The sequence below is a fragment of the Neophocaena asiaeorientalis genome, unplaced genomic scaffold (genome assembly GCF_003031525.2).
Source record: "Neophocaena asiaeorientalis asiaeorientalis breed wild unplaced genomic scaffold, Neophocaena_asiaeorientalis_V1.1 scaffold781, whole genome shotgun sequence".
NCBI classification, from domain to species: Eukaryota; Metazoa; Chordata; class Mammalia; order Artiodactyla; family Phocoenidae; genus Neophocaena; species Neophocaena asiaeorientalis.
The window spans coordinates 547,600-561,602 of record NW_020172994.1 but is presented as its reverse complement, the minus strand read 5'-3'; the positions used below and the strand labels follow the sequence as shown (position 1 = coordinate 561,602).

At 45.8% G+C, this 14,003-nt stretch overlaps 1 pseudogene; it reads right to left on the bottom strand.

The window, feature by feature from the left end:
- Nucleotides 1–5,141: 5,141 nt before the first annotated feature.
- Nucleotides 5,142–7,154, bottom strand: LOC112397941 (heterogeneous nuclear ribonucleoprotein K pseudogene; annotated as a pseudogene).
- Nucleotides 7,155–14,003: the final 6,849 nt, after the last annotated feature.

Genomic DNA, 14,003 nt, shown 5'->3' with positions numbered 1-14,003 from the left:
ACCACGGCTGTGGCTGCTGCCCTTCACCACAGAAATTCCTCTGTCCTGGGTCTCAGGGGCTTGAAGTTACCAAACACCAGAGTCAGGTATTAGGGATAAGGAAATATTTTCAAATATTGGCTTATGCAAATCTACAATGATCAGAGCTATCAAATCGTTTAATCCATGATATATACAATTAAGTAAAAAATCTCACACCACAATAATCTTCAATAAGCAAATTAGAAATTCAGTCCTACTGGAAATATTAAAGTCCTTTAAAACTAGTTTTGGACTAATTATACGTTCTAGTAAACATCATACAAACTTTAAAAAAATGTTTTTTTCTTTTTGTCATTGTTTTATTTATTTAAGTTGAGCCATGTATCCTTTTTTTTTTGCCTGTGCCGCATGGCATACAGGATCTTAGCTCCCTGACCAGGGACTGAACCTGTGCCCCCTGCAGTAGACACCTGGAGTCTTAACCATTGGACCGCCAGGGAAGTCACTAAACTTTGATTTTTATGGCTATTATATTTTACATTAAAAATGTAAATTTAAAAAGTACAATTTAAAAATTTCCATCGACCTCCTTTTCAGTTAGATAAAGAAAGTAATCAATAAAACCTTTCAAATAACTAATTAACATGGAGAAATCTTCTAAAAGGAGTACAGTCTCTCTCTCTCTCATTACTAATTTATATCTTTCAAGAACGTAAAAACAGTAAATCGGATTATGGGAAGGTAAACCTCCTAAAACACTGAAAACCACAGCCATTTCTAGGCTGCCAATACTTCCTCTTAGTGCAGCTATGTTAAGATGAAGAAGGGCGGAGACTTGTGAGGTGGAAAATTTTCAGTCAGTCACATTTTGAGCATAAATAAGTGTAAGTGAAGTAACATTCGTCTAAATAAAGTCTTAATGTGTCAAAATCTTAACCTAGGTGAACCAGATCAAAGTAGATGCCTCTGCCTTCATTACGGCCATTTCGCTCGTGAACTCCGGTTACAGGCAATCTGAACGATGCTTTCTTGGGTTAATGACTTCAGTACCAAGAATGTAGAAACTGTGCTCAGAGGGATAAGAAACTATAGGGTCTGATGAAATATTACTTGTATTTACTCTTCTCAGAAATTTGAGGGTCAGCCGTTTTCTTCACAGTATCACTAAATGCCAAGGTCAAAGCAGAGGAACAGAGGTTGGGCTGGTTAAGTGACCCAGGGAGTTAGTGGAAGAGCTGTATCAGCCATGAGTCCTCCATTACAACAGACAGCCATTATTCATTCTACATGCTGTATCATCTGTAACATTGCTTTTGGTTTTGTTGCTGTAGTTCTTTTAGTCAGGATGAATTTTTTTTTCTTTTTATTTATTTTTATTTTTGGCCGCTCCACAAGGCCTGTGGGATGTTATTTCCCCGACCAGGGGTGGAGCGCGGGCCCTCAGCAGTGACAGCATGGAGTCCTAACCACTGGGCGGCCAGGGAATTCCCCCCAGGATGAATTGTTAAAAATAACCACTGCCTGACTTGAAAGCTTTGAAATCAAAGTCATGAGACAATGAGGTCTGGGATACTAAATGCTCTGACGGCACGGGTTCAATCCCTGGTCAGGGAACTAAGATCCTGCATGCCATGCGACACGGGCAAAAAAGAAAAAGATACATGACCCAATTAAAATAAATAAATAAAACAAAACAAAAAAAGAAAAAAAAATTTTTTAAAGTTTGTATAATATTTACTAGAACGTATAATTAGTCCAAAACTAGTTTTAAAGGACTTTAATATTTCCAGTAGGACTGAATTTCTAATTTGCTTATTGAAGATTATTGTGGTGTGAGATTTTTTACTTAATTGTATATATCATGGATTAAACGATTTGATAGCTCTGATCATTGTAGATTTGCATAAGCCAATATTTGAAAATATTTCCTTATCCCTAATACCTGACTCTGGTGTTTGGTAACTTCAAGCCCCTGAGACCCAGGACAGAGGAATTTCTGTGGTGAAGGGCAGCAGCCACAGCCGTGGTTGATTATGTCCCCCTTGGAGATAGGTTTATGGAAAAATCTTTGCTGACATTCTGTGGTCATATGATGCACTGCAACTAATTTGGGCTCTGTGAGTAACTTTACCGAGATATAATTCACATACCACAGTTCCTCTATTTTAAGTGTACAATTCAATGATTTTTAGCAAATTTACCTAGTTGTGCAATCATCACCACAATCTAGATTTAGAACACTTCCACCACTCCACTAAGATGGTTCATGCCCATTTACAGTTAACTAATTTGGTTTTATTTTGCTTCCTGTGATATAAAGAATGGTAAAGTATCATTTGTAATTTGAGAATTTCATAAAAACTAGGAGAGAATTCTTTTTTTTTTTTTGGCTGCACAGTGCGGCTTGTGGTATCCTATTTCCCCGACCAGGGATTGAACCCTCGCCCTCGGCAGTGAAAGCGCAGTGCAGAAAGTATTCGAGTGATGAGTTACAGTGAAAATGCCTTCTGTCTGGGGCTTCCCTGGTGGTGCAGTGGTTAAGAATCCGCCTGCCAATGCAGCAGACACGGGTTCGAGCCCTGGTCCGGGAAGATCCCACATGCCGCAGAGCAACTAAGCCCATGCACCACAACTACTGAGCCTGCACTCTAGAGCCCGTGAGCCACAACTACTGAGCCCGCACACCACAACTACTGAAGCCCGCATGCCTAGAGCCCGTGCACCGCAACGAAGAGTAGCCCCCGTTTGCCGCAACTAGAGAAAGCTGTGCACAGCAACGAAGACCCAACGCAGTCAAAAAAAAAAAAAAAAAAGCCTTCTGTCTAAAACACTGCACATAAGTCCTCCTGTGCTCTGGTGGCTGAGGCCTGCCCGCGTGGGCGGGAGGTGCCCCGACCGCTCTGCAGAGTCCACACTGCAGCCCAGGCTTCCTCACCCTTCATCACCATGCTGGGTGCTCCGGGAACACACACTGGTCTGCGGACTGCCCGCCTTGTCCCCCCACCAAACTGCTGCAATCCTATGAGTATTTCTGGAGCAAGAGCACCAGCGTTTAATGAAGTAAGCCATGTTTCTTGACTGCAAAAATGAACGAGTTAGGCAGGTTATGTACCCTTGATAAAGCAGATTTGCGTTCTGCCCTTCAAGGTCTAAACTCCAGCGAAGTCCAGCTGGGAAATACCAATTCAGGCATCTCAATAAAAGGATAAAAGAAAGCTTGTAAATAACACAGAGCTATACATGCCTCCAAAAAAATCACACTGTCTAAAAGTTGCAACCTCTGTGGAAAATCAAATGTGTTTTAACACTGGCTGGTTAAGTGACGAAAAGGATAGTAAAATGTGCATTCTTAAACAAACAATGAAATGGATTAATGTTCTAAAATTTGTGATTTCTAACATTCTCTTATTACTCATAATTTCATATATCAGAGTCCCTGAATTGAAACCGTTCAAAGGCAGACAACTTCAATATCATTACTTCGTGTCACTAATCTAACCTCTAAGAGATCCCAAATATCATCAGTGCCTCCATCTCCAGTCACATTTTCTTCATCTTTCAAGTTAACAAGACAAATGCTGACCTCAGCATCTAACAGGATATAGTATTTTTTTGTTTGTTTTTAATTTTTATTGGAGTATAGTGATTTACAACGTTGTGTTAATTTCTGCTGTACAGCAAAGTGATTCAGTTTTATATATATACTTTTCAGATTCTCTTCTACTATAGGTTATTATAAGATATTGAATATAGTTCCCTGTGCTATACAGTAGGTCCTTGTTGATTATTTTATTTTTTTTACTTTTTATTTTTTAAAATAAATTTATTTATTATTTTTGGCTGTGTTAGGTCTTCCTTGCTGTGCGCGGGCTTTCTCTAGTTGCGGCGAGCGGGGGCTACTCTTCGTTGCAGTGCACGGGCTCTAGGCACGTGGGCTTCAGTAGTTGTGGCATGCGGGCACAGTAGTTGTGGCTCATGGGCTCTAGAGTGCAGGCTCAGTAGTTGTGGTGCATGAGCTTAGTTGCTCCGCAGCATGTGGGACCTTCCTGGACCAGGGCTTGAACCCATGTCCCCTGCATTGGCAGGCGGATCCTTAACCACTGTACCACCAGGGAAGCCCTCTATTTTATATATGGTAGTGTGTATATGTCAGTCCCAATCTCCCAGTTTATCCCTCCTCCCCTTCCCCCCCGGTAACCATAAGTTTGTTTTCTACATCTGTGACTCTATTTCTGTTTTGTAAATAAGTTCATTTGTACCATTTTTTTTAGATTCCACAAATAAACGATATCATATGATATTTAGTATTTTAACTACTGAAACATCACTGCTTTCCCTCAGTGAATGAGACACTTATTTTCCCAGTATTGTCAATAACTTCAGTGACATGATCATGCTCAGCTGATCCTCACGAGGCCGACAGTCTGATAACAGGTTAAGATGAGAACTATTGATAAAATGCCATCCACCGCCAGGGCTGAGTGACACCCACAGGCAGGACGGTGAGCAGAATTCTTTGACCTTGGTCTCATTTTCCAGTATATTTTAACCACCTAAAGTAACTAATTATAAGCAAACTTGGCAATTTACCGATAAGTGATTGATTCATCTTAGTCATTTATTTGCTAAAAATATACGACTTAGAACTAATTTATAAGGTTCCTATATCAAATAGCTCGTTCTATTTGCAAGTAACTGTGTACCTGTATACTCCTGGGGAAAATCTATAGTCATAGGGTTCCAAATCTTGTCAAATTATTGCCCCTCCCCCATAATAGTTTACCCAAGACCTCCCAGAGTTACTATGCACATAATTTACTAAACTAGATCAGAGAAAACTCCTTTTACCCCCCTACCTTCCTTGGGCTTTGGACTTGGAGAGTCCATGGCAGAAAATATCACCCATGAGTTTTTGTTTTTGTTTTTAGGTTCACTAAATTTACTTTAAACATCATAAAACGGGGGGCTTCCCTGGTGGCGCAGTGGTTGAGAGTCCGCCTGCCGATGCAGGGGACATGGGTTCGTGCCCCGGTCCGGGAAGATCCCACATGCCGCGGAACGGCTGGGCCAGTGGGCTGTGGCCGCTGAGCCTGCGTGCCTGGAGCCTGTGCTCCGCAACGGGAGAGGCCACAAGAGTGAGAAGCCCACGTACTGCACACACACACAAAAAAATCATAAAACGTTTCTTACAAAAGAGCATTACATTCTGCACACTGCTCTGAATAGATGCCAGGGACATACAGACTATTGTTACTTTTCCTCCCTATCCCACCCCCCCAAATGTTACAGTGATCACAAAGCAAAGCGTTCACAATAATTACATGGGGGGATTTTTTTTTTAAACCACGAACAATGAACAAAAATTAAAATTCACTCACTCCGCTGCTGTTTCAAAATTTCAATGTTTTTGCACACCCGCCCCCAACCCCCAACGCTGTTCGTAAGGAACTAAAACATTACATCTGGTGAACAGCAAAGATTTCACTACACCTCAAATGCAGAACACCTAGGAAGCAGAGGAATGTTGGCTTTTTAAACAGAAGCTGATAAAAAAAAAAATGCAGGACTCCTTCAGTTCTTCACTAGTCTTAGAAAAACTTTCCAGAATACTGCTTCACACTATAAAAAAGAAAAAATATCTTGCATTAGAATCCTTCAGCATCTGCATACTGCTTCACACTGTCCTGCTCAGCAAATCCTGTGCATTCTGTATCTGGTCCTGTGTTTGTTCCTGTGATGGTAACGATCCGGTCTTCGGACCCTTCTAAAGGCTCATCAATTTTGATCGAAGCTCCTGACTCATGACAGATTTGTTTAATCCACTGACCACATTTGCCAATAATAGATCCAGCCAGGTCTTTGGGAATAGTTACTTGTGTAGTAATAATAGGTCCACCAAGATCACCATATGAGCCACGACCCCCTGCATAGGGATAATCATATCCAGAGCCACCCTGTGGTTTATAAGCCATCTGCCGCTCTGATGGGCTCCATGTATCTACTTCAGAGTCACCGGTTTCATCAGCACTGAAACCAACCATGCCATCATAACGGTCTCCAGGTCTCCCTCTTCTGTCATAGGCCATTAGCTCTCCTCCTCTAGGTGGTGGTGGAGGAGGAAGAAGATTCCGAGCTCTGCCACCACCCCGGCCCCCTCGTCCAGGAGGACGTGGAGGAGGTCCTCGGCGAGGGCTCCTATCATCACAGTCTCTTCTGGATGGAGGCATGGGACGCCCACCCTGACCAGGAGGCATTCTGTCAAAACCACCTCTACCTGGCATGGGAAATCCCACGGGACGTCCCCAGCGGTCATCAAACATCATTGTAAAACCACCATAATCGTAGGTTTCATCGTAAAAATTGGGACCCTAAGGCTGAGCACGTCCTTTGATGGGAGACTGATATAAAATCAAGGATGATCTTTATGCACTCTACAACCTTATCAGGTTTTCCTCCAATAAGAACAACTCTGTCAGTGGATTGAGGACAACGTTCCTGGAAAAGCTTGATTGTTGTCTGAGTGTTCCTCGAAGTTCTTTGATTTTAGCGCCTTCGAGCCCAATAATTCCTCCAGCCAGACTCTGATGAATCAACAGTCTCAACTCGCGGTCAAAGTCCCATCCTTTAGAGTGTTGGTAATTTAAGCATTCCACAGCTTCAGATTCTAGCGGGAGCTGGCTGGTTGCAGTGGGTGATGGCAACTGCAGGCCCTCTTCCAAGGTAGGGATGATTTTCTTCAGAATTTCTCCAATTGTTTCAGTGTCAGAACTGATACTCAATATGCACTCGGGGCCACTGCTGTCTGGGACTGAAACACTGGCATTGTAGTCTGTACGGAGAGCCTTAATATTCTTGCCTCCTTTTCCAATCACTGCCCCAGCATTCTTGCTCTGAAGCAGAATGCCTAATTCAACCATCTCATCAGTGTTTCTAGATCTTTCAAAAGTTTGTTCCTCTTCCATATCTTCAGCAGGGCGCTTACCAAATTCGCCATTGATTTCGGTGTTGGGAAAGGTTTCCTCTGGCTGTTCAGTTTCCACTTTCTTACATTAAAGGGACACACCAATCAGCTATTAAATATATCTATCCTTGCAGGGCAGAACTGAAGTGTTCTGGACGCGACCAACTGACACCCTAGTGCTGCAGTAGCAGGGCAAGGCTACCATCCCCATACCACCGCGCTGCCTCAGCGGGTCACAGCTAGACAGAGACGAGCCCACCCACGAGTTTTTGGAGTCTTCATAGACTAAGAATATTTCAAAGAAAAGGAATTACAGAAACAGCACATACACTATGTAGGGCTGTGGCATTAAACCATCTGTGTGCTCAATAAATGCAGGCTAGGAACAGCCACTCAAGGGCAACCATGGCTTAGAGGGAGATGGGGTAAGGCCTGACCCAGACCACGTGCTCAGTGTTCTCCAGAATGAGTGTCTGCAGAAACAGGCATGGTACTGGCCAGAGATAGGAACGTCCAGAGCCGCTGAACCAAATCTCAACACAGGGAATTATAAACACAAATAGACACATGGGCACACTCATGTTGTCCTCTATCTAAAAAGCCCACTTTCAGGGAACTCCCTGGCGGTCCAGTGGTTAGGACTCCATGCTTCCACTGATGGGGTTCCATGTTCAATACCTGGTCAGGGAACTGCGTGGCCCAAAAATTAAAAAATGAATAAAAATCCTGTTTTCATTAAGAGCCTCCTTATCTGGGCTACTTACTTCCTCAAAAGTGTACCAATAGTTACTGTGATTTGAAAGGGAAGAATTTGGGAATTCCCTAGTGTTCCAGTGATTAGGACTCAGCGCTTTCACTGCCTTGGGCCCCAGTTTGATCCCTGGTTGGGGAACTAAGATCCCACAAGTCGAGCGGCACAGCCATAAATAAATAAATGAATGAATAAATAAAAGGTAAGAATTTAAAAATCTATTCCCAAGTCAAGCCCGATACTAGTCTGCCATGTCAGTGCTTCCCAGAGCTCACCAGACACTAAAAGCAGAACCCATCAGAGCTCACCAGACACTAAAAGCAGGACCCATCAGAGCTCACCAGACACTAAAAGCAAGACCCGCCAGAGCTCATCAGGCACTAAAAGCAAGACCCATCAGAGCTCACCAGACACTAAAAGCAAGACCCGCCAGAGCTCATCAGGCACTAAAAGCAAGACCCATCAGAGCTCACCAGACACTAAAAGCAAGACCCGCCAGAGCTCATCAGGCACTAAAAGCAAGACCCATCAGAGCTCACCAGACACTAAAAGCAAGACCCGCCAGAGCTCATCAGGCACTAAAAGCAAGACCCATCAGAGCTCACCAGACACTAAAAGCAAGACCCGCCAGAGCTCATCAGGCACTAAAAGCAAGACCCATCAGAGCTCACCAGACACTAAAAGCAAGACCCGCCAGAGCTCATCAGGCACTAAAAGCAAGACCCATCAGAGCTCACCAGACACTAAAAGCAAGACCCGCCAGAGCTCATCAGGCACTAAAAGCAAGACCCATCAGAGCTCACCAGACACTAAAAGCAAGACCCGCCAGAGCTCATCAGGCACTAAAAGCAAGACCCATCAGAGCTCACCAGACACTAAAAGCAAGACCCGCCAGAGCTCATCAGGCACTAAAAGCAAGACCCATCAGAGCTCACCAGACACTAAAAGCAAGACCCGCCAGAGCTCATCAGGCACTAAAAGCAAGACCCATCAGAGCTCACCAGACACTAAAAGCAAGACCCGCCAGAGCTCATCAGGCACTAAAAGCAAGACCCATCAGAGCTCACCAGACACTAAAAGCAAGACCCGCCAGAGCTCATCAGGCACTAAAAGCAAGACCCATCAGAGCTCACCAGACACTAAAAGCAAGACCCGCCAGAGCTCATCAGGCACTAAAAGCAAGACCCATCAGAGCTCACCAGACACTAAAAGCAAGACCCGCCAGAGCTCATCAGGCACTAAAAGCAAGACCCATCAGAGCTCACCAGACACTAAAAGCAAGACCCGCCAGAGCTCATCAGGCACTAAAAGCAAGACCCATCAGAGCTCACCAGACACTAAAAGCAAGACCCGCCAGAGCTCATCAGGCACTAAAAGCAAGACCCATCAGAGCTCACCAGACACTAAAAGCAAGACCCGCCAGAGCTCATCAGGCACTAAAAGCAAGACCCATCAGAGCTCACCAGACACTAAAAGCAAGACCCGCCAGAGCTCATCAGGCACTAAAAGCAAGACCCATCAGAGCTCACCAGACACTAAAAGCAAGACCCGCCAGAGCTCATCAGGCACTAAAAGCAAGACCCATCAGAGCTCACCAGACACTAAAAGCAAGACCCGCCAGAGCTCATCAGGCACTAAAAGCAAGACCCATCAGAGCTCACCAGACACTAAAAGCAAGACCCGCCAGAGCTCATCAGGCACTAAAAGCAAGACCCATCAGAGCTCACCAGACACTAAAAGCAAGACCCGCCAGAGCTCATCAGGCACTAAAAGCAAGACCCATCAGAGCTCACCAGACACTAAAAGCAAGACCCGCCAGAGCTCATCAGGCACTAAAAGCAAGACCCATCAGAGCTCACCAGACACTAAAAGCAAGACCCGCCAGAGCTCATCAGGCACTAAAAGCAAGACCCATCAGAGCTCACCAGACACTAAAAGCAAGACCCGCCAGAGCTCATCAGGCACTAAAAGCAAGACCCATCAGAGCTCACCAGACACTAAAAGCAAGACCCGCCAGAGCTCATCAGGCACTAAAAGCAAGACCCATCAGAGCTCACCAGACACTAAAAGCAAGACCCGCCAGAGCTCATCAGGCACTAAAAGCAAGACCCATCAGAGCTCACCAGACACTAAAAGCAAGACCCACCAGAGCTCATCAGGCACTAAAAGCAAGACCCATCAGAGCTCACCAGACAGTAAAAGCAGGACCCATCAGAGCTCACCAGACACTAAAAGCAGGACCCATCACGAGCCTCATTCAGAGCCAGCTGTTCTAGAGACATTGTGCCATGTGTCAGCAATCGATGGGTCCAGCAGGGTCCTGCATCCTCCCATTGGGTCCAGCGTCCTCCCGTTGTTTCAGGGACAACAAGAGCTAATGTTTTCTAGAAAGCTATGCTTTCACCAAAAGCTGGTCGAAAACCCAGTTTATAGAAAAAGAGAGGCATCATGGGGATATAAAGATGACTACACTAGTTAAGAGTTCTGAGTCTCTCCATTCCCAATAACTATAAACATTTAAGTAAATCAACCTAAAATCTGGTTTCCTTGCCTATAAAATTAAAGGAGTAAGTTATACCTTTATTACCTCTTTTAGCTTGAGGATTCTATTTCAATGTGTACATCTGTAGCTTTGAATGATATCCCAACAGCTAGTCCTTAAAACTGCAGGATCATTTTCTCCTGATCGGCGTCATGGATTTTAAACAGCAGAGAGAAAGCATGCCTGCTTTTGTCCGTTAGAACAGGAAAGGTTCGGGTGCTCTTAAGTTCACCCGCTTGGACCACAGAACTGTCTCCACCAACCACCTACCTGACCAGCACACCCCCCCTCCGGCCACCTTCCTGCTTTGGGTCCCAGCTCCCTCGCTCCCTGCCGGCTTTGCTCTTGGCACTGAGCCCTAACAGCTTTGTGACCTTGGGTAAGTTACTTACCCTCTCCAAGCCTGCTTCCTCATCTGCAAGATGGGGATGATGATAAAAGCACCAACACTGACGAGAATTAGGTGTGATAAGCCCCGTAGGGTGCATGGTTTGGTGCCTGGCACAGGGAAGGCACTCAGTAAACGGCAGCCATTACTTCCGGTAATGACAGCTGCGTGGTTAGAGCATCCACAGGACTCAGCACGTAACGGAAGAGTCTAGGAAGTGCCAGCAAAGGGCCAGTGTTGCCAGGGCCCCTGGTCCCCTCCTTCTGGACCCCTTGTCACTTGTAGACTTGAAGGAATGAACACGCTGACTCCCTGTGTCTCTTCCCAGAAACTCCTCATCCCACAGCCCTGAAGATGGGACAGGAATCTAAGGACACAGGTGAATCTCTTTCACAAAAAGGAAACTGGTGACAGTGGTTGCCTCCCAGGTGGCTTGGAGCCAGGGATGGGAGACAGACTTTTTACTTTGAATTCTGAACCTCAAGTACATCTTACCAATATTAAAAATTAAAGTATTTTTTAACATGTTGATTTTTGAAAACTAAAAAGAGACAATTTGTATTTTTATTTATTTATTTATTTATGGCCACTCCCCGCAGCATGTGGGATCTTAGTTCCCTAACCAGGGAGGGAACCCATGCCCCCCACAATGGAAGCGTGGAGCCCTAACCTCTGGACCTCCAGGCAAGTCCACAATTTGTATTTTTAAAAGGTTACACCTTCCCTCCGGGGAACTGGTGAGCTGAAAGGCGAGCTTCACGTGCCTCCCCCGTGCACCCCATAACTGCAGGGCTGTGGGCAGAAGTGGTCTAATCCCCTGACCCAGGATCAGTAATTTCTATCTCCAGAAGTCCAGATGCGGAAACTCTTAGGATTAAAAAAAAGCCACAGATGCAGTGACAGCTCTGGACTCTGCGCAACACTGTTGCACAAGATGAGCCATGTTCACACGGCTTCCAACATACGGCTCGCTCTGTCCACCAGGAGGCTGTAGGCAGCATCTGCTAAGGCTGGGTGGAGAGCTAGCAAATCATGCTAATCTAGCAGCAAAAGGTCTGCTTCCAGGGACAAATCAGAGGAGCTGGAATCTGGAGGAGTCCCGTGCAGCTCCGACAGCCTGGCTCCAGCCCCGAGTCACACAGCTTTTCCCAGCTCCCCACCAGCCGCAGCCTCAAACATCACCCGTATGGCAGACGCCGCCAGCTGCCCACACCCTGGTCTTGCAGAACCCAGTTCTATTCTGCACCAATTGGCCATATGCTTCGCAGAAGCCTGAAACCCTCCCCGCCCCAGGGGTTGAATCCTCACTAGTAATCCAGAGCTTTTAATTGCACTCTCCTTGCCAGCGAGCAGTTACAGAAGGCGTATGATGGGCGTCTACTGCTGAAGGTCTTCTGTGCAGGTTTCCCTTTGCTCTTAAGACAGGACACATGGAAGAGGAGCTGCCAGCTGCCCCCCTGGTGCCTGCACCGGGCAGCAATATTGGGATCGGGGGACCAGCTACACAGGGAGCCAATGGTCGTGAGGCCGGGTTGAGACACTGAATCTCCCACCTCTGTGCCTGGGTTTTTGTGAGGTGATAAAATTTCCTCACTGTTTAAGCCACCGTGGAGAAGGGGGGGCATCAGCTATGTAGGGCCCCAAGTAGTCAGATGCAATCTCCTTCCCCTGAGACGACAGAGTGGGGTACACACGTGCACGCACGCTCTCTGTTACAGCAAACCAACCCCTGGTGAGTCCTAACTTCACCTCCCCCGTCTCCTTGACTCCAGCTCCTTGGAGGGGCGTGCCTGCCCTGTACCCCATCTGGATGCACCACTCTGCCCCCACCCCCCAGCAGTACCATTCACTTCCAAGTCTGCCTCCTGCAGAAAGAGTTCATCTGACCTCACCTACAGCTTCCTCCAGTTCTAACACAGAGCGTCTCCTGCCTCGACATCCCTGGGTTGCCCTCTCGGTGTCCACATTCTGAGCACACGTCATTTACAGTGACCGACTGACTGATTAACTGAATGAAAGGATGAGTGAACTGTGTGAACGATGAATGCGTGAGTACAAAGCACCATTTTCCTTCACCTGAAACCTGGGGTTTTCCTTTCCTCTTTTCTTTCTTGTCTTCTTTCCTCATCTTACTTCTCTGTAGAACAAAAGACAAAAATTGAGATATAAGATATTCAGAGCTCAGACTCTGCAGGATGAATAAGTATTTCTAGAGAAAGCCCCAAATGGCATGCCCGCCCGACCTCCTGGGAGTTGCAGATAAGGGAAGGGGATGACGGTGTGGGGATAGCACTTAGACTCCGCACGACGGCCTCCTGCTCTCTACCCCGCAACACACAGCTCCACACAATGACGAGCTCCACTACTGAAACTAGGGGAGGGGCAGCCTTAACAGGTCAGGAGTCACAGCAGAAAATGCAGCAAGTCTAGCCCACAGGAGGCCTTCAAAAGATGTCCCACCGGAGAATGAGGTGACAGAGCATCTTGTGGTTAGGGCTTTGGGCTTATACCTTGAAGTTTTTTATTATAAAAGCAGGATGAAATGTGGATACCAGTAATCACCCCATGTAATGAATTTCATCTGAATGTGCAGACTAAAAAATATTTGACCTAAAAGTAGCTGTTTTAAAGTGGAAAATAAAATTTTGGGTTTTTTAGTTTTTACTTTAAAACTCCTATGGTTGGGACTTCCCTGGTGGCGCAGTGGTTAAGAATCTGCCTGCCAATGCAGGGGACACGGGTTCGAGCCCTGGTCTGGGAAGATCCCACATGCAGCGGAGCAACTAAGCCTGTGAGCCACAACTACTGAAGCCCACGTGCCTAGAGCCTGTGCTCCACAACAAGAGAAGCCACCGCAGTGAGAAGCCCGTGCACCGCAATGAAGAGTAGCCCCCGCTCGCTGCAACTAGAGAAAGCCCGCGCGCAGCAACGAAGACCAATGCAGCCAAAAATAAATAAATAAATTTATAAAACACAAAAAACAAAACTCCTATGGTTGTTAGCCAAAACTCAAAATAGAGGGCCACCAGCAGGAGATTTCCAGACCATCTGCAGAAAGGCCTACTCCATCATACCAGCTGAACCTCTCATAGCTGCTCTTCTGTGTAAAAGCCCTGGGGCCGAGCTTCTGATGAGATGGCAGAAAGAACACTGCAGAGATCACGACCCACTGTGGAAATCGGCAGTGGACCCCCTTGAAGGTATGCAAATACAATTCTAACTTAAACCTTAAATCAGGACAGATATTAAAATTTGCATTCATGTTCATCATGTAATAGCAAACCGACACTAAAAACTTCTGCAAGATCTTTTATGTTACACAAGAGTAAAAACTGTAGTATATGTTCAGATAGTTAAATGAGCACCAAACACTACAAAG